Source organism: Rhyacophila brunnea, unplaced genomic scaffold (assembly GCF_057557595.1).
Source record: "Rhyacophila brunnea isolate RB1 unplaced genomic scaffold, BYU_Rbru_1.0 scaffold_12, whole genome shotgun sequence".
Classification (NCBI taxonomy): Eukaryota; Metazoa; Arthropoda; class Insecta; order Trichoptera; family Rhyacophilidae; genus Rhyacophila; species Rhyacophila brunnea.
Window position 1 is genome coordinate 44,127,032 of NW_028232774.1, and position 19,688 is coordinate 44,146,719.

Consider the following 19,688-nt stretch of genomic DNA (forward strand, 5'->3'; position numbering starts at 1 on the left):
TTAGAGTTGGGTATTTCCCGAAATGATGAAATTTTGAATTCTAGAGATTCGGGGTTTCCAAAAAAGAATTCTCGAGATATCGGGAGATTTAAAAAAACCTGTAAAAATCTTAAAATCAGTGTAAAAATAGTCAAATTCCAAAAAACTATGTTTTTTTTATTTATGTATGAAGACAAACAAAATAGAAGTAAGAAAACATAAATAATTCAAAACATTAATTTTTATTTAGAAAATCGTTTTTTTATTCAATTAATATTTGATAATAAAGAAATTCCGAATCCCGAGAAAAGATACTCGAAATCCGGGATTTCCCGAAATGTTAAAAATTTCAATTCTCGATGTTCGGTATAGCAAATCTTGAAAATTTCTCCAGAATTCCCGTCAGGAAATTCCCGAAACCCAACTCTACATATCATCACTTTAATATTACCTATCAATTTATGATTCAATACGGTACCTGTTCTACATAATTTAGATATTATTGTAGATTGACAAGTTTTTATTATATAATGTCGTTAACTTGATATGTATATTATTTGAACACATTTTTTTAAATATTATATAAGGTGAAGCATTCTGTGGCATTTCAGTTTGACATAAATGCCATCCTTCAATGCAACCTTCCATCCGAGTTTATTTAACATTATTTATTTGAAAATGTAATGCAACAACTAAAATAGTGTTAAATATTAATAATTCATAGTGGAAATACATTGTATAAAACGTAATGTTTAGTAACTAATTCCACTTTTGTTATTATTATTAAACTGGACTGATTTTGTCTGCTTCAAAGGAATTAGTTACAAAATATTGTGATTTATTTAATTATTAAAACAACATACTATTATAATGGTACTCGTAGTACCTAACCTCTCATTGTTATTAAATTGTGTGGCTTGAATGCTTTAAAAGTGATATCTGCTAAATATATTGATTGTCTATCAATAATAACAGTTATGAAAATACCCGTTACCATTAGTAGTGAGGTGATTAACATTTTTGAAGTTATACTTCTTTTGCCGCGTTTGGGAAAACAGGTCAGATTGTATTTTTAGCGTGTGACGAAGTTGTGCGCGCCGATGTAACACATAATTTATGACTATATTCATTTCGGTTTCAAGGGTACATGCGCATGCGCATAGTGTCATTTAGTTAGTCGTTCAATACAACCAAGTAAAGACCACGTGTTTTAAACATAACCAATATTGTGTCATAATAATTATATATGTTTATAAACAAATTTATGGAGACTAACATTCTACATTGTTATTTTATATTGATAACACTTTATTTATATTGGAGTGTATATTTATTTTTCATTATAAAGATTGTTTATCAAGATTTGAGGCTATATTTATAAGTAAATTTATATATCAATAAATAAATAAGTTTTGTGAATTTTGAGTTGGTTAATAATTTTAATTCATAATGGGCCTTTCTGAATCGATTATAACCGCTGTATGGCAAAGATGAGTTTTGGTCCAATACAATAATTAAATTACAATTATCATGTGCTATATGAGACACAGATGAATTGCGTACGTTTTCATCAACCTAATCCACTGTAATATTAATAGACTCAGGTAACGGCTTTTTTTATTTTGGTATTATTATTTTCAGATATGTTATACCAGTATAATGATATTTTTTTTGCAAGTTAGTTGAAACTGGTATTATTATAATACATTATTTTTTCAAATTATTATGAAATCGTCATGACGTATATAAAAATACTTCAATATGCAAGATTGCAAGTAAATAATATATTGTATGTAGGCGATGAATGTTTAAATACTAAGTGAAATAAATGATATGTCATCTTGATAACCCTATTCTGAAGTAAGCAGGTAGTTATATGAGCAAAGTCAAGAAGCCAGTGAGGAAATATGCTTAGCTAGCTTCTTCAAATAGAGAAGTAAGGGTAAAGGCGCCACAATATCGTGAAATATCTCTGAGAAGTCTGCAGACGTGTTCAAGATTCATGAACGCAAATTCAGATAAGCTGTACATGGAAAATAATCAACTTTCTTGCGTTTAAAGCAAAGTAATTGTCATGCGGCAAAGGAAATTAAAAAAGATTGTGGTTGAACCGAAGTAAACATGTCTTTAAAAGAGTTTTAAATACTTACATGTTTTTAAATTATTTAAATTGTACAAACAGACCACTAAAATTTTAATCATATAAATAAATGAAAAATTTACCAAGTAGGTAATCGTTTATTCTCAGGTAAGAATCACTATAAGTAATAATATAAACATAGTTTGAATCGTTTAATTAAAAAATATACCTATATGAAATAAAAATAAATCTGTAAAAATGTAAAAAATAAAAACGATGAAGACACTGGCCATTCTTTTATATTTCGGTATTTATTGTATCAGTGGCATAGTGGTAAATCAAAAATTGATTAGAAATCTATTCATTTCATTATCTTGATTGCCGCCAATCAGCAATAAAACATAATTACGACAAATAGCGTAGGCCTTGAAAATCTCTAGTAGATAAAACAGTATGTTTCATTCACTTATTTATCCACGATCAGATCGATAGGAGTTTAGACAAGTGATTTTCAACCTTTTTTCCTTTGTGGAATCCTTGGAGCATTTTCTAAAATCTCGGAGAGCCCCTACCTACATGACACATACATTACAATTAGTTGTAAGTTGTAACATATCTAAACAAAGTGCTACTAATTAACAGACTCAAATTGGAGATCCTTATTAATTTTATTCAAATTTTTCAATTCCATTACTCTCGATATTTTATTTTTTACACAATAGATACATGCAAATAAATTCATAAATAATCAAATATACAAATCCATAAATATTCAAAAATATTGTCGCCGCGGCGAAAATTTAACCATCCCCACAAAACATACTCATAAAAACAAAATTGTATTGTTTATATATTTTCTTCCTTGAATAATAATAACTCTTGATCTATCTACCTGCACTAGACGTTACTAGTGATAATAAACTACTACTTTCTGGAAAAAATCTTTCTTCACTTTGGATACAAGATACAATTGAAATATAAATCAATATTTTCTTATATTTAACTATAATATGGGTAACCGGACAAAACAGAACAGTGATAAAACAGAACATGACAAAACAGAACATCCATTAATTTTTGTGGAATCTATTTAGGATAGGTCATTATTTCGTTATACCTAGTCACCCAATCATTTTTAACATATTATATTGATTAATATGAGATATCCTAAGCTTGCCGGCAACACTATATAATATACTGTACGGCAACACTGTATATAATTTGATTTATTATGGTGTATTGAAAATCTGTGCTATTAAAAATCTATCAACATAATAAAGATAGGACAATTTCAATATTAAATTTATATTTTTCCTGATAGGTCATAGTTATATTTATCGTTGTTCTGTTTTGTCATGTTCTATTTTGTCCGGTTACCAAATTTATGTATTATTTTTACGATGTGTTTAGTATAGAGATCCAGACTCCCAATTGTCACTGTTCTATTTTGTCATGGAACCGTAAATTTGATCCAACCGCTTAATTTAAAAACGCGATCCACATATTTAGAGCCAAGTACTATTCACCACTTCTCTGCTAGCATTATACATAAGGTTGGTTGAAATAATAATTATGAATTACAAAAGCATAAAAAATAAAGCTAGAAACAAACTATTACGGATAAATATCAATGACGTATATATTTGTCTGGTTAGCAGTCGTTTTCAAATTTAGAAGCTTTCAAAAAAATATGTAATTAGCACTTATTTGTTTATTTAACAAAATGTTCACATATGGATTAAAGTAAAACAGGAAAGAGCTTGATTTTTTCCATCCACGTTATTCACATCTTGTTTCTTGAAAATTTTATAAAAATACGTTTCCCGCTGAGAAATAAACCATTCTTTTATGGAGTGTAATTTTTTTTTTGAACGTAACTCTTTTTTTGGTTCATAATAAAAATATAATTAAATTTATCCAGCTCGTAGGAAGAATTTGTAAACTTAAAATGAATATTTTAGCTTCGCAAGAAAAATGTCGCAGTTCCCAGGCAAGGTCAGGGAACTTTTTCGTTTTATTATAATCCCTCAGCGAGCCTATACAAACACTCAAATTAATTTAAAAAAACTTGATTACATTTTCGAAATCTTTCCAAAACGTCTGGGTATTAAGTGTTATTCTATGTATCTTATAAATATTTTATATCCCGTCTCAAAATTTTAAGTAAACATCTCTCAACTGACTTTTTTAAAACTTTTTTTACTACTATTTTTTTGTCACTGTATATTCAAGCTATAACCCAAAAAGTTAAAAGTTAAAAACATTTTTCACTTACATAAAAAGATTATTCATGCTAAACACGGCATACTACAGTTATATTAATAATGAAGTTTATTCATGATATTATTTTGCAATATTATGAAATATAATATTATTATATAGCAAGTCTTTTGTATTTTTTTAAGAAAAAAACATCTTCTGTATTATTCATATCAATAATAAACATTACTAACTATGCTCGATTCTGAGTGAAGCATATTGGCTTCCATAAAGTGAAGGTTGCCTTAAAAATCTTTGTATACGAAACATTTGCTAGACCCAACACATTGGGTCCCCGTACTGTATCAAATATGAAAAAATCGACGTGTGTACTTAGAAGTTATATTTCTTTGGCGTAACAAAACGAAATAAGCCGTTACCTGAGTCTATTAATATTGCAGTGGATTAGGTTAATGAAAACGTACGCGATTCATCTGTGTCTCATATAGCATATGATAATTTTAATTTAATTATTGTATCGGACCAAAACTCAACTTTGCCATACAGCGGTTATAATCAATTCAGAAGTGCCCATGATGAACTAATAAAAAAACAAATTTTAATATATTTTTTGAGCTAAGTGGTAAATAACCTTAGTGGAGTATCTATCTAATATATAAAAATCAATATTTGTTTGTTTGTTCGTATTTTATGCGTTGCCATACCGTTCATCCGATTGCGATAAAACTTTGTCAACTTATTGCTTGCACTTTTGCAAAGAGTATAGGCTATATTATCTTATAGATATAGAGCATATAATGCGAAGAGCCCTAGATCATTGGCAAGGATAATCGAATAACAATTGGTGGCCAGAAAATAAATAACTTAAGATTCGCAGATGATACCACACTAATCGCTGCTGATGAAAGAGAACTCACAGAGCTGCTACACCGGGTAGAGAAAGAGAGTCGCAAATACGGCCTCCTTATTAATAGGAATAAGACCAAGTTAGTGGTTGTTGATCGGGCCAACCTTCTACCAACACCAAGTACACTTCAAAACGTCGAAACAGTTGACGAGTTTGTATATCTTGGATCGACCATCAGTGGAAAGAATGGATGCGAAGCGGAAATAAGAAAGCGCACACAGATTGCAAAAAGTGTGATGACACGCCTTACCACTATATGGAAGGATCGGGGAATTTCGATTGCCACAAAAATGATGCTTGTGCAAACATTAGTGTTCTCGATATTTCTATACGAAGTTGAGTCGTGGACCCTGAAGGCAAGAGAACGGAAGGCAATTGATGCCTTTGAGATGTGGTGTTGGTGCCGAATGCTTCGCATTTCTTGGACGGAGTACAGGACGAACCAGTCAATCATCTAGAGACTGAAGATAAAGGAACGACTCTCGACGATATGTCTGAGAAGAATTCTGCAGTTTTTTGGAAATATTGTCAGGCGCGAACCGGACAACCTGGAGAGACTGGTAGTTTTGGGTAGCCTCCAGGGAAGGCAAAGTAGAGGAAGAGCGTCTGCGCGATGGAGCGACCAAGTGAAAGAGCTGACTGGGGGCACCATCCATTCTTCCCTGAGAGAAGCGGAAGATCGAGAAGGATGGCGAAATTTAAATGTGGTTACGATCCTCAGCCATGAGTGCACAACCAAAAAGAGAGATTTTATATATAAAAATGAATGTCTGCCTGTCTGTTTGTCTGTCTGTCTGTCTGCCTGTCTGTCCCGTATGCGTTCCTATACCATTCATCCGATTGCGATGAAAGTTTGGTAAGTGGTTGTATGCACACTTGCAAAGGTTTCTGAATTAGAGAAATCATCATCTTCTTCTTCTTCTTCATTCTATTTTTTTTATTCGTATGGTTCCTATACCATTCATCCGATTGCCACAAAACTTTTGTCAGTTGTTGTACGCACACCCGCAAAGGTTTCTGAATTAGTACAACCATCTTCTTCTTCTTCATTATATCTTCTTTTATTCGTATGGTTCCTATACCATTCATTCGATTGCGATGAAACCTTCGTCAGTTGTTGTGGTAACACCCGCAAAGATTTCTGAATTAGTACAACCATCTTCTTCTACTTCTTCATTATATCTTCTTTTATTCGTATGGTCCCTATACCATTCATCCAATTGCGATGAAACTTTCGTCAGTGGTTGTGCCAACATTCGCGAAGGTTTCTGAATTAGTACAACCATCTTCTTCTTTTATGCTATATTCTTCTATTCGTATGCGTTCCTATTCCATTCATCAGATTGCAATAAAACTTTCGTCAGTAATTGTGCCAACACCCGCGAAGGTTCCTGAATTGGTACAACCATCTTTTTTGTTCTTCTTCTTCTATTCTATCTTCTTCTATTCGTAGGCAGTCCTATACCATTCATCCGATTGCAATGAAATTTCGGTCAAGTGTTGTGCTCACGCTCGCAAAGGTATCTGAATTGATACAACTATTTTCTTCTTCTTTTTCTTCTATTCTATCTTCTTCTATTCGTATGCGTTATTATACTATTCATCTGATTGCAATGAAATTTTGACCAGTTGTTATGCGCACGCTCGCGAAGGTTTCTAAATTAGTATAACCATATTCTTCTTCTTCTATTCGAATGCGTTCCTATGCCATTCATCCGATTGCAATAAAACTTTTGTCAGTAATTGTGCTAACACCTGCGAAGGTTTTTGAAATGATACAACCATTTTCTTCTTATTTTTTTTCTATTCTATCTTCTTATATTTGTATGCGTTCTTATACCATTCATCTGATTGCAATGAAATTTTGACCAGTTGTTGTGTGCACGCCCACAAAGTTTTCTGAATTAGTACAATCATCTTTTTCTTCCTCTATTCGTATGCGTTCCTATAACATTAATTCGATTGCAATGAAACTTTGGTAAGTTGTCGTGGGCACACCTGCAAAGGTTTTTAAATTAGTATTATATAAAATACAAAGTTTGTTGTTTGTTTGTTCGATCCAATTTGGATTTTTTTACTACATATTAATAACATTAATAACGTTTGCATATTTTGTATTCGATTTTAATTTAGTTTCTTTTGTTTGGCCTTTACTCCTATTAGATATATTTTCATATCGCCATATTGTATTACACAGATATTTTAATATTAAAAAAATAATTACCCCTTATTATTTTTTAAATATAAAAGATAAATATAACCACGAAGCGACCCTATGCGAAGCCGGGTACTTCAGCTAGTACCTAATAAATATTAAAGACAATTAAATAATTTACGCATATATTCCTACATTGTTATGTACCTATAATATCGGTGGCTTCACAACCCAGGACCGGTTAAAGCCTGCTCCAAAAGCCTTCTTCATATCGCTCGACATTCTGGACTAGTGTTCCCCATGTATCTCTACCCGATCTCAGTTATGTAAATTTAAGGTATTTATGAGTAGTGAAGATTTCATTAAATTATTCATTTCTTTAAGCGGGGAATTAAATATTCTTAGCTATCTACGTAGTGATATTTTTTTTTTCAGCTTTAGTTACCTACGATATTATTTATGGATAAAAATACAGCTAAGAGGTTTAATATTACACAGATTTTGCTTTTTTTGGAGGGATTATTTACTTAGTAACAACTAATAATACAATTAGGGACATTTTTATAAATAAATTATATTTTGGTAAACTGATACTTTTTAAAGAAAACACACTAGTATATTATTAGTCATACGGTTTAAAAAATATTTAAATTTAGTGCATAAGCAAAATTGTGTATACCTATTATCCAAATCGCTACTGTATATTTTTGTACCTATAAATCTAATACAATGATTATCATTGATAAACTCACCCTTATATATATTTTCCTCATGGTTTTATTCACTGTCTATTTAATATCACTCCAAAATCACTTAAAATGTCGTATATATTAAAACTAACTTAATAAACAAACATTATATTATTTATCTCGTTCAAATAAATTCCAACAAATAGCAAAGTAGTAATTTATTTCCTTTTGAAAGACTTTTGTTTCACTGCTTAATGCAAAAATACTGTGCTATCACTCCGATAGTTTAATCAATCACACAAAACACTGGGGGCGAACTTATCTAGATATCACTATTCTCGCCCACAATCACTCAACGTTGCTTTGTTTTTGTTATTGGCGCCTTGTGACGTACAAGCATATTGTTTTACGTTTAAAAAATAGGAACGTGAAGGCTGATTGAACATTAAAGCCACTAAGCACATTAGATCATTCATTATACAGCTATATCTTTTTCTTAGTAATTTTCCAATCCTGTCAGAAATCGCTCACCAAAGTTATAGTACCTATATTATAACAGACAAATCGTCTTCGCTGTTTCGAAAACATTGGTAATATATGAGTCATCTGCGCTTTGCCGATGACATAGAAATTTTCTCACAAGACTCAGAAGACCTCCAAAGCAGAATGCAGGATCTCGCTGAAGTAAGCAACAAAGTAGGTTTGAAAATAAATGTAACAAAGACGAAAGTCATGTTCAACTGCTTTGCGGGCCAAAAAGAGATCCTCATCAATGGCACTCATCTCGAACAGGTGAAAAGCTACATCTATCTGGGACAACAAGTGTCTATAGATGGATGTATATTTGATGAAATTGTTCGCAGAGCAAAGCTAGGCTGGAGTGCTTTTAGCCGCCTGAATAATGTCTTCAAAAGTGACCTTCTACTGTGCCTAAAGCGCAAAATGTTCAACCACTGTGTGCTTCCCGTGATCACATATGCGTGTGAAACATGGACTTTAAGTAAAAGAGAGATCCAGAAACTTAGAGTAGCACAACGTGGTATGGAGAGGTGCATGCTGGGCATAACGAGAAAGGACAAAAAGAGGAATGAGTGGATAAGAAAGCAGGCAAGGATTTGCGATGTAATAGAGTTTATTAAAAGCCTTAAATGGAGATGGGCTGGACATATAGCTTGAAGAAGAGACAATCGTTGGACAAATCTAGTCATCCAGTGGTATCCAAGAAGTACAAAACATCCGCAAGGTAGACCTAGAGGCCGCTGGATCGATGAAATGATAAAGTTCTGCGGAAGTACGTAGCAACACAATGCACAGAACCGAGAGAAGTGGAAGCAGCTTGAAGAGGCCTTCATCCAGCAGTGGATAGATTCAGGCTGATGATAATGATGATAATATTCTCATATACATAAACATATTATTTTCTGACTTGTTTTCCTAAATTAATGTTTGTTATTTTATTCTGGTATTCTGGGGGCTATCAAATCTAATACGCAAGGCACTGGTTTCGCATACCTGGAAATTCATATTTAATTTTTGCTGAGAATACGTCATAGTATATGTTTTTTCTCAAGGCTGGATGGTGTGTTTCATTATCTGCTGTATTTAGTGCCCACTAGCTTGTTGTAGTATTATTAAAACCCCTGTCTAATTGATTGATCAACATACAATATATCATATTCTGGCATTGCATAATTCTTATTATGGTGCATCATTATGATATTGTATTTTTATCGCATTTTATAATTATAAAATATTGGCCATAATCTAAAATATTTGATATTCTTATAAGCATTTGTTGTAGCATATGAAATAGGTTATCACTTGTTTTTTACCACATATAAATAATCATTATATAATACTCGTAACAATAACTTTGTAATATCTTTACCATGTGAGCAAAACAAGTATCGTAGAAACAATATCAATATACGAGGGTGGGTCAATAATTCCTTAGAAAAAAGCATTAAAACAGTTTTTATTTTTGTATTTTTTTTTTATTTCTCAACATAATCTCCTTGGAGCTCAATACACTTGGTTAGACGTTTCTCAATTTTTTTTAAACCGTCAGAAAAATAAGTTTTCGAAAGGTCCTCAAAATAAGCATTTGTCCGATCGATGACTTCTTCATTTGAAAAAAAACGTTGTCCACTTAGCCATTTTTTTAAGTTTGGGAAAAGGAAAAAGTCACTGGGGGCTAAATCTGGCGAATACGGTGGGTGGTCGACCAATTCGAACTTCAATTCTTCAATTTTAGCCATTGATCGTAAACATGTGTGAACACGGGCATTGTCCTGATGAAAGAGGATTTTTTTCCTGTTTAAATGAGGCCGTTTTTCTTCAATTTTGTTTTTTAGCTGGTCCAATAAAGATGCATAATAATCCCCTGTTATTGTTTTTCCTTTTTCCAAATAGTCAACGAAAATAATTTCACGTGCATCCCAAAATACAGTAGCCATAACCTTACCAGCTGATTTTACGGTTTTCGCCTTTTTTGGACATGGTTTGCCTTCGCAATCCACTGCTTTGACTGTTCTTTCGTCTCGGGAGTATAGTGGTGTATCCATGTTTCATCTACAGTCAGAAAGCGACGAAAAAATTCATCCGGATTGCGTTGCATGAGCGACAACAGGGCTTTAGAGGCCACCACCCTATTGCGTTTATTGTCGACTGTGAGCAAACGCGGCACCCATCTTGCAGAAATATTTTTCATGCCCAATTTGTCATGTAAAATAGAAATGACGCTACCTTTTGAGATCCTTGTAACCTCAATTATCTCACTCAACTTTAATCTTTGGTCACTTAACACCATATCGTGGATTTTATTGATCATTTCTGGTGTAGTCACCTCTACAGGACGTCCTGAGCGTGGTTCATCCTTTGTTGATGTACGACCACGTTTAAATTCATTTAACCAGTTATAAATAGTTGCAAGTGAAGGAGCAGATATGCCGTGAACTAAATCCAACTCATTTTTTATTTCCTTTGCTGTTAACCCTTTTATATTAAAATGTTTAATAACAGCTCTAAACTCAATTTTCTCCATTTTCCATTTTTCCATTTTCCACAAGCAAATTTTTTTTTTAAATGTACGAGAAACACACAACAACCCGACCAATCTGATTGAAACTTCGCAGCATACTGAATCGGTAGTGCCGCTGCATGAAAACAAACCGCTTACAGTACTAGTCGCGCCACCTGTCGGCTTTTCTAAGGACTTATTGACCCACCCTCGTATTACAACGAATCCTAAGTCACAACCCTTTTTATAAATTAAAGTGAATTACTACCAAGTAAATGCATAATCTCTTGAAAAGATTTATTGTAGTTTTATTAGTACCAACAAACTTAAGCTTGTCCCAAGTTTTTTGAACAAATAAATTTTGCTGTCTTATGTATACGAGTATGTATATATAATTAGTATGTTATTATTGTAAGATGCAGTTGTAATTTTTTTTATTTTTCATTATACCTAGGTATGTAATTATTTGAAATTTTTACTGCACGTGTTTGGTTTATATACTACAGTGTAAACCTTATATAGTATGCATATCATAAATCACTTTTTGAATTAATATACCGAATATTACGTATACAATATATTATTTGCTCTAATTAAGTAAACGGGAGTTATGAAAGGTTTCGCAGAAACGGTGATTTAAAATATCTATTGTATAACGCTGCATAAATATTGATGATTTAATATTAATTATTCCATTGTTCCTGTGGTGAGATTAATCCATTGAAAAGCAAATAATATAGAATGGCTTTATCCAAAAGAGTACCTTCAAAGTATATCACAAATTCTTGGTATAAATATAGATAATGAGAAATAATATTGAGAAAAGTGATTAATGCTTTCAAATATATAATTTATATGGAAAGAAACACATTTGATAACGTACAAAATATTATATACTTCATATAATAAGTATTGTTAATAATAAATAAAGCAAAATTTAATATATGATAATATTAGCATATTTTATTACATATATTAAAATTAATTTTACCGGCACTTCACAGAAAATGTTATTTAGATATTTTTTTATAAAACTGTTGCGAATTATTTGAACCTTATATGTAATTAGCAATATTTTAATTCGAAGAGTATAAAAAATGTATACATTTTGATACTAACCATACTAACTATACGATTTGCAAGCCCCTATCCCGATGCCCCTCATTAGAGCTCCTACCATCCCTTAGCTATACACAGTGATGCAATATTTACGTTCCATTATCTCAAAAATCTCATCAACGTCAATAAAATTTTACAACGTTTTTATTAGCTGGTATTCTTATTTTTCTGGTGGTTGTTTGTCCGGTACAAATCTTACAATCGATTTTTAACTAACTTCCCGACTAGCTAGCTAGACATTTGAAACTTTTAGAATATATCAGAACACGACTCTAATGCATTTTTTTTAATACTTTTAGCCATTTTTAAGTAGAATTGAATTCATTTTCAGTTAATTCTGTTTTGTATGAAAAGTTATTTCGGAAGAAATCCGTAATCCAATCCACTATTATTGGTTGCTATGGTCTTAGCAACTAAATTAATAATATATACGTGCGTTACTATGGAAATCAAAATGTAATGTCAAAATGATATTTCAGTATTCTATATTTGTTTGCTTTTTATTTTCTTCATATCAAGTACAAGTTTGAGCATATTGAGCATAATAATTCAACAGAAAATTGAAAAACGTTGTATATAAAAAGTTTTTTTTATCTTGTAATTGTGTATATTTATATCTGGAATCCGTCTATGATGAATCCATTAATGAAGGCTTCATATCGAATCATGTAAGTTTTTAATATCGTTGTAAAGACACCCCATATTAAAAGTGCTGGATCGCCTCCTAATTTTAACAAAATATATAACCAACGCTTCAGTAGGTACCTGTGTGTGGAATTTATGTGTCCGAGCAAAATTTAAGGGTACTAGATATACTTAACAGAATATAGAAAGAACAGATTCTTATGGCATTGCGGCTTCGATGAAATCACTTTGGAATGGTGTTAAGGCGGGTTCTGATGAGTCGAGTAATTTAGTTGAGTGGCGAGTAATTTAGTAAAATCATTTAGCTAAGTTAATCCATTTTGTTTTAATTTTTCAGTCAAGTAGCGACCCCTACCACCTCTCACTAAATACTAAACAAGCCACGAGACAAGTTTGAACACGTCCTTAGTCAAGTTCATTAGTTGTCGTAGAATTTCTTTGTCTAATTCTTCTAATATATCAATTATAAATAAAGCTATTAACTTATTTATTTTTGAACATACTTACATAATTTAAAAAATTTCTCATCAGGTTCATCACAAAGGTTCGAACCTGCTGGGTGTCGTATTTTTATATAAAAAAAAGATTTTTGTCTATTGGTTATATATTTCTTAGAAGTGTTTTTTAAATTATGTATGTTCAATAAAAAGAATGTTTAAATCTTGTGAATTATTTATTGCATAACAAAATAAGTAGTTAATTATTTATTTTTGCTTTGTTACGTTGTGCTCTGTTCATTTTGGCACGTCACTCACTAATGTACCCACTGTATTTGGACACTTTTCAGTTACTAAATCATTTAGTGGTAACTAAATCACTCGCCACTCGACTAAACTACTCGACTAATCCAAATCGGCCTTTAGTGCCTTTTGAAAGTACCAACATCTAAATTAGTAGTCTATACTGCCACAAGAATCTGACAAGATTCTACCTAGATAAGAAGTTGTATACTGAATCCATGTGTATTTAATCTCCAATATTAGTGACATTTTATTGGACATTTATGTTTTGTCAAAATCACAATACATTATGATATAAATAAATAACTAATTTATTGCTACGCTTATATTTTCTTTTGATTTTGTGGATTTCGCTGCTACGAGCTACGCGCTTTGACAAATTGGGTCAAGCTATCAAAATATATTCGACGCTCGGCGATGTTTTGTTATCGTACCCTTAACCTAGTTAAGTATAAATGCATTACGTCTTATTAATATAATAATATATGGCCATATTTTTATGAATGCTTTTAGACATTGTGGTTGTTACTACTATTGGTGATCACAATATTTCATTTTCTTAAAGGGTTTGCATTTCTCCATACAAACATGACACGATGCGGGAAAAATATTATACAGTTTTATGCGTACAATATTAATCGTGCTATCTCTGAGATATCGTTTCCATGCAAATCAAAAGAACAATATTTTGTATCACATATGTAAGAAATATACGGTTATTTATTTCATTTCGTAAATCTAGAGCCCCAAATCGACATATTCTATATTTATTTATTTATTTAAGAAAACAAAACATTGGGGACATAACAAATCAAAATTCAAGACTTTCACAATATGAGATTTACATTATAACAAATATCACCCTCATAAGAAAGAAGAAGAGAATATAATATAATAATAATAAACCATAAGTAAAATTTTAGACAGAAAAATAAAATTTCGAATACAAAATACATAGCACGTCACCAAAAATGTCTACGTTTTTTGGGAGCGCATTGACTAGTCTTGCTCCAATTGCTAATGGTGCCTGATAGGCTTTACACGAGGAAACGGTTCCGATCCAGAATAAATCATGGCTGCGACCACGTAGGTAATTGACAGGACGCATGCAAATTCAAATTCATTAGGACACTAGGATTGGAAACAATCCCTCGCGATAACAGGTAAAAGTGTTTCAAGAGTTAAGCATGCCTTGTCGAAAGTTAGTCGTAAAAATATAATCATTTGACGAATTATCGAAAAGAAAATAGTTTTATGTATGAAAATAAAGACATCGAAGAAATTTCTTCTGGACTCGTTCAAAAATAAGCTTATAGGAAACTTCATAAGGACACCAGATAATTGACCCATATTCAAGAATGCTACGTACTATGATATTTAATTTTATAGACACATAGAAAAGATTCAATAGTTTTAAAACTTTTTTCTTTATTAAAGAAATAATTCACAAGTTTTGAGAAAGTGATGTCTTTATTGAACATTCAAAATTTGGAATCACCTCATATTATTATTACCTGGTACAACAATATTTATGGAGCGCTTCAATATGTCAAAACTATTAGTTCATTTTGTCGCCATTAGATAGGACGCAGGTGGTTCAATTAGTAAAGCACATTGACGCGAATCTATTTGAGCCGCGTCGGGCGTCGTATTTTTTTCAAAATTTTTTTCTAGTGGGTATATCTGAGATACTTTCTAATTATGTATATTGAATAATTTAAATTTAATAATATATTATATATAATTTTTAGAATCATCAATTGCCAGAAGAGGAAGCTCTTATGTTATCCAATATTGCTCCCCAGAACATTTCGGTACAATTGTACAAATTACGAATATTGTTAAATCAAAAAAATGGAGCATCTTTTTCTACCACATGTTCACTTGATCTTTCGTTAGATAGCTGGAGAATTCTATACTTTTTTAAAGTGTGAAAATTAAAACTGAAATAATTTATTGTAATCATAAATATGTGTAAATTCCGTTCATTACTGTAGGACATGACATTCGTTGACTAGAACAATATTGGTATCACTCATTATATACCAAATACCACCAGCTTTTCCAACTCCTCATCATCCTCGCAGATTACGTGGTCAGTGCTAGGGATTGCAATGCCGAATAAAAGTGTCAATACTGGTTTTTCGGTATTTATTATTGAATACCGGTATTATTTAAACATTAAAAAATAGAAGAACTTATCAATAAATGCATATAGCTATTAAAATTTCTTTAAAAAAATATTTTATAGCAAAAACCTACCTACATGTTGACATTTAAAAAAATGTTAAAAAAATGTACTGTAGAACTGGTGAATTTTACAAATAATTTCATTACATTGACAATTTTAATTAAAGCCTTTATTTTAAACGCAAATAAGCCTAGCTGCATTATAGAATAGTTGAACATAATATGTTTATTAATTATTGTGTCACGGATGTTTTCTATTTCGAAATAATATGATAATTCATCGCGACAATTATATAAAATGGTATATTATGTGATCGATTTTGTTTTATTATTCTTTCACCTCTGTTGGATGCAGTCAATATTTGCATTTTAGCAGCATATTCTCATTCATTTTCAAAAACGTAAACGAGTGTGCTGTCTCAATACCGAAAATCTCGGTATTTTGGATTTTTAAAACCGGTATTTCGGTATTGATAAATACTGAAATACCGATTGTTACATACCGGTATTGCAATCCCTAATCAGTGCAAAATATGTGTCACATACAAACTAACAAGAGTCTGTCTCGAATGTCCAGCTCATTGATAATCAACTGGTTCATCTTTTTAGAAGTTGCGTTTATTTCTCTCCTTATCAGAACTAGGAAATAATAGTCGGACGGACACTCCTAGAACAACTTTAAAATGCACCTATGTGATTTTTTTACGCTTATGATGTGTAGAGATATGTCGAGTAATAGAGAAAAAAATATCGCTACATAACTTTTAGTTTTCGTTTAACATTTCGGTCATATAATTTACTTTATTCACATGCAATAAATTTTCATATCGAACTTCGTCATTGTGAAATATTATCACCTTTATTCTTTCAAAGACTACCTTATATCAAATAAGATATCGAATCATTATGAAAAAGTCGTTATAACTTGAGAAAGACTTCAAAAATGAGTTACGATGTATAGTAAGGTGATATTGCACTTGATATTTTTAAAACACAGTCTCATATGAAATTCTTCTGGCTCTGCATTATTTTTCTTTAAAATGTTATCAGTCATATAATTTTCCAGAAGCACTCAATATCATACCATATATTTTAAGTAGGTAGTAAATAATATAAAACCATAGATAAAAGTATCGATCAAAATATTGTGTATGTACCTAAAAAAAATACTTGGGAAATGACATTGCTGTAATAATTATTATTGGAAATTTACATTATTTCAAAACAGGAAAAATAATAAATACTCGTAACTACCAGAAAACTACGACGCCCAGTGGGATTCAAACTCAGATCCACTGGATTCGCAATATGCTCTACCAACTAAGTCATGTGCTTCATATATAATTATAAAAGCTATTGAAAGGTTTGAACCATAATCGAGCAGGTATTATTGGTATGAAGGTGAATCACATTTCCACTATACACTATATTGCTTTACTGTTATTCCATGTAGTATTTAAGGTGTTGATGGAAGAATTGAGGGTAGATAGGAATTGGTTGTATAATATTGTCTTCTGATACAGTACTCTCAATAGTTTAATAAGTAACTATAAAAATGTCTATAATTTGAAAACATCTCATGCATATACACACTAGAAAAAATACAACACCCGACGGGACATGAACCTGTATCTGCTGGATTCGCGCCAGTATGTTTTACCAATTAAACTACGGGCGCCTTAGATAATTACTACTATTTTAACTAGTACCTAGTTGTTACATGAAATGCTTATCGAATGGCGTTATAAGATTGGGTATCGGTTTTAGTAAGTATATTAAATTAAGGTCGGTATCAATTAATTCCTTAATCACTAACCAACGTCGCGGATTACTCCATTATTTATTCTTTATAACGTACTTAAACTAAACTAAAGAATAATTTGTAAAACATATTGGCGCGAATCCAGCATTAACAGGTTCAAGTCCCGTCGGGTGTTGTATTTTTATCTACAAAACGATTTTTATCTAGTGTGTATATTATGCATGAGATACTTTCAAATTATGTATATTCAGTATTCTGAAACTTTGTGTTTTATTCGTTAATTCGTAAATAAATAGTTAATTGTAAAAACGTGCCCTTTCCGTACCTTCCTCTCCATTCCTTTCCCCAAACAGGCACGATCTAGCATTCGGGGCACTAGGGATGGCACAGTCGGTAAAGTCACTATTGCAATTATCGACATTACCGCCAACACCAGCGAGATACACGGTACACTTGGGAAGTCATAAGACGCACAGACACTTAATACAAATTTTTAGCTGTGGGTCCATATGAACCTAGTAGAGATTATTATAGAATTTTTAAAAATAGATGTATTATGCCATAATATATAAAGATACTCGTACTTCTTTCATAAAAAAAAATTGACATATTTATAAAAATGTAAAATTTTGATTCTGTCACAAAAAAATACTATTAGAGCTTAGAATAAATTATTTATTTTCTAAGATTCATATCCTTCTTCATCAAAAGTGACTATCGGGAATAGAACTACAATGACTACTTCTTACTCGGTGGTTGAACACTATCTATACTTGCTACAAGGCATGCCTATCAAAATCTACCAAGTGTAACGGAAATACATTCTTCTTGGAAGAGGTTATGCTAAATATGCCATTCTTCTCCTTCTAGTATAAGGCTGGCCCACAAATTCTACGTAACACCTTATTCTATAATATACAGAGAATCATACTCATCAACTACATCAACTCATAGATTGGCTTTAGGAAGAATCCATCACTTTAACCCGTAAGTCAGTATCGGTCGGATTGGACTGATTAAAGTCTTGTATATAAGATTTGTATACGACAGGAGAAGATGCTACTTTTGCTAATGCTGTAGACCGAAATAGCACCGTCTCGCGATTATATTAAATTAGTCGGAACCGTCTTTATTTTTACATCAAGTTTGTACTCAATGAACAAATTATAAACTGTTTTCTGTTAGCGTAAGTAGTGTATCCAGAAGCTATTAACGTTTCACAAAGTGAATCTTCTCTGCATATTGTATATTCATGCATTGAAATCCCCTTTCCCGGAGCTTCGTAATTTATTTATCGCTTGACATTCAATTACGTTACCTGTTACGCTTTCTACTCCCTCTCGCTCCATTCTTTTCTCACCTAGATATCGAATTACGGCAGAACAACAATTCACTCCGCCGAGTGCTGTCACGGAGAAATCGATTCTTACCGATACCTCAAGAAATTTAATCAAAAACTCATTCGAGACTGGCACCTTCACTAATCCTTATACCCTCCTTTATAGAACTGATGTATCTTTCAATTTTCTAGTGTATTAAATTTTAATGGAGCTTATATTAAAAATAGTATATTTATAAATACAAAAATGCATTACTATACGAAAATGTACCGCTAAGGCGAACGAAACCGGCCCAGATTTAATTTATAAATGTGGAAGAAGTACCTACTATAAAAATCTGCGTTAAAATTAAATTAAATTTATAATTTAATATAACGCAATTTAATTCAATATTCTTCATTATTATTTTTTTCACAGTATTTTTATCATATTTATTTATTAATTGAGTTAGCATTTATTTGATAGAATTCCATTTTACAAGAAATGAAAATATAATTAATATTAAATTCTACAGGTTTTTTAAAAGGTTTGTCGATAGCTATTTCAGTTGTAACACCATTATCAAGACTATTGTATATCTATATCTCTATCGTATATCTATAATCTTGATAATGGTGTTACAACCGAAATAGCTATCGACAAACCTTTTTAAAAACCTGTAGAATTTAATATTAATTATATTTTCATTTCTTGTATCATATTTATTGTTTATTGCTCTACTGTCTGACATCTTAATAATTATGTACGTCTCGAACTTGTAATTTGCAATGTTTTCTCGTATAAACATTTATTTTCCATCTGGTGTGAGTAGGCAACAATATACCGTTGTTAACTCTCACTACC